The sequence below is a fragment of the Dipodomys merriami genome, unplaced genomic scaffold (genome assembly GCF_024711535.1).
Source record: "Dipodomys merriami isolate MVZ:Mamm:240054 unplaced genomic scaffold, mDipMer1.0.p SCAF_668, whole genome shotgun sequence".
Taxonomy (NCBI): domain Eukaryota; kingdom Metazoa; phylum Chordata; class Mammalia; order Rodentia; family Heteromyidae; genus Dipodomys; species Dipodomys merriami.
The window spans coordinates 407,243-410,668 of NW_027206255.1; positions in this window are offsets into that span (position 1 = coordinate 407,243).

Below are 3,426 nucleotides of genomic sequence, written 5' to 3' on the forward strand. Positions count from 1 at the left end.
CATCAGAAGGCCTAATCTAAGGATAATGGGTGTAGAGGAGCACCTGGAAACAGAAGTTAATGGCCTAGGAAATTTGTTTAACAGGATCCTAGCAGAGAACTTCCCAAACATGCAAAATGATAGGCCTATTCAGATACAAGAAGCTTTTAGAACTCCAACAGACCAGACCAGAATAGGACATCCCACTGTCATTTTATAATCCACAGGATCAACATAGAGCAAGGGAAAGATCCTTAAAGCTGTCAAGGAGAAAAGATTAATCACCTATAAAGGGAAACCAATTAGAATCACCTCAGATTTCTCAGCACGGACAATCAAATCAAGAAGAGCCTGGAATGATGTATGCCACGCCCTAAAAACAAACAACTATCAACCAAGAATACTGCACCCAGCTAAACTCTCCTTCATAACTGAAGGCCAAATAAAAACCTTCCATAACAAAGGAAAATTGAAACAATACATCTCCACCAAACCAGCCCTACAAAAGATTCTTAAAAATGTCCTACACATAGAAAACCAACAAGACCACAATAAAGGCCAAGAAACACCAACCAAACTGAGAATCCAAGAACCATAGGAAGAACCCAGTTTTTGCAGCCCCCAAGAAGGTACATAACATGGCAGGAATTCCAAAATACCTCTCAGTCCTTTCTCTTAAGGTTAACGGACTGAACTCTCCAATTAAGCAACATAGACTGTCTAGTTGGATTAAAAAACAAGATCCTTCTATCTACTGCCTTCAGGAGTCACATCTTGCCCATAAAAACATACACATTTTCAATGTTAAACGTTGGAACAAAATTTACCAAGCAAATAACCCCCATAAACAGTCGAGATTTGCAATTCTAATATCAGATAAAAGAGACTTCAAATTATAATTCGTGAGAAGAGATAAAGAAGGTTGCTACATACTAATAAAGGCATCTCTCCTTCAAGACGATATTAAATTCTAAATATCTACCTGCCAAACAATGGTGCACCCACATATATCCAAGAAACACTACTTTTCCTCAAATCCCCATATAAATACAAAGACATTAATTGTTAGGGATTTTTACACAACAATCTCCCCACTAGATAGATCAACTCAGCAAAAACTCAACAGAGAAACTACAGACCTAAACAACTGCATATATCAACTAGATTTAATATCTAGTTGATATATCTAGTTGAATATTTCACCCAGCAGCATCAGAATACAAGTTTTTCTCAGCAGTACAAGAAACATTTTCCAAAATAGATCACATTTTAGGCCACAAAGCAGACTTGTCTAAAATCAGAAACATTGAACTTATACCTTGAATTCTTTCTGAACACAAAGGAATAAAATTAGAACTCAACACGAAAAGCCACCAAAGAAAGTCCGGAATCACATGGAGACTGAACAACACACTGATGAATCACGAGTGGGTCATGGAAGAGATTAGAAAGGAAATTCAAATGTTCATGGTATTCAACAAAAATGAGCACACAAATGACCAGCACCTCTGGGACACAGCAAAACTCCGAGGGTAATTTATACCTCTGAGCTCCTACATCATCAAACTGGAGAGATCTGAAACCATCAATGTAGTGACACATTTAAACCTCCTTGAAAAAGAGCAGCAAGATAAACCCCAATCCATTAGAGGAAAGAAATAATTAAAATTAAATCAGAATTAAATGAATTACAATAAAAAAAAAACTATAGAAAGAATCAACGAAACAGAGTTGGTTCTTTGAAAAAATTAAAAAATTGACAAACCCTTAGCAAATCTATCAAAAAAAGAAGGGAACACACCCAAATAAATAAACTCAGAGATGAGAATGGAAGCATCACCATGGAAACAACCAGGATTCAGAACATTATAAGGGAATACTCCTCAAAACTTTATGCTAATAAGTTTGAGAACTTGACAGAAATGGACCTTTTCCTAGAAAATATTGACATGACAAAACTAAACGAAGATGAATTAAACCAGCTTAATAGGCCCATATCAAGCATTGAAATAGAAACAGCAATAAGAGACCTTCCAGCAAAGAAAAGTCCAGGACCAGATGTTTTTACAGCGGAATTCTACAATTCTTTCAAAGCAGAGCTCACACCAATTCTCCTTCAACTCTTCAATGAAATTGAAAGAGAAAGCTCACTATCGAACACATTCTATGAAGCCATCAAAACCCTCATCCCCAAACCAGGCAGGGACTCATCAAAGTAAGAGAACTATAGACCCATTTCTTTGACGAACATTGATGCAAAACTTCTCAACAATATTTTGGCCAACCGACTTCAACAATTCATCCAAAAAATTATACACCACGATCAAACAGGATTCAATTCAGGGATGAAAAGCTGGTTCAATACACGCAAATTAATTAATATTATTCATCACATCAAGAGGGGCATGAGTAAGTACCACATGGTTTTCTCAATAGACACAGAACAAGCATTCGACAAGATCCAACACCCCGTTATGATGAAGGTATTGGAAAAATTAGGAATCCATGGGACATTCCTCAATACAATAAAGGCTGTATATGACAAACCTACAGCCAGCATTATACTTAATGGTGAAAAATTAAAGCCATTTTCTCTTAACTCAGGAACAAGACAAGGATGCCTCTCTCTCCACTTCTCTTCATTCTGGTATTAGAATGCCTAGCTACAGCAATAAGACAAGATGCAGACATAAAGGGGATCCAAATAGGGAAAGAAGAAACAAAACTCTCCCTCTTTGCAGACAACATGATCTTGTATTTAAAGAATCCCATAGACTCCACTCCCAAATGACTCAAGCTGATTCAAAACTTTGGCAAAGTAGCAGGGTAAAAAATTAACCCTCAAAAATCAATGGCTTTCCTGTATGCCAACAATGAGAAAAGTGTGGCTGAAATTAGGAAAGCAACTCCATTTGTAATATCTCCACAAAAATAAAATACCTGGAATTAACTTTACCAAATAAGTGAAGGACCTCTATGATGAAAACTTTAAAATCTTGAAAACGGAAATCAACACAGAACTTAAAAAATGGCAAAACCTCCCATGCTCCTGGATTAGAAAGATTAACATCGTGAAAATGGCAATACTTCCCAAGGCTATCTACAAATTTAACGTGATACCTATCAAAATTCCAACCTCATTCTTCAAGGAAATAGAAGAGGCAATCCAAAAATTCATATGTAACAATAAAAGACCCCGAATTGCAAAAACGCTCCTCAACGGAAAGCACACTGCTGGATGAATATCAATACCAAATTTCAAACTCTACTATAAAGCCATAGTAATCAAAACAGCTTGGTATTGGCATAAGAACAGACCTCAGGACCAATGGAATAGAATTGAAAACCCAGAAATGAACCTACAGACCTATAGCCATCTAATCTTCGATAAGGGAGCTAAAACAATACAATGGAACAAAGACAGCCTCTTCAGTAAATGGTGCTGAC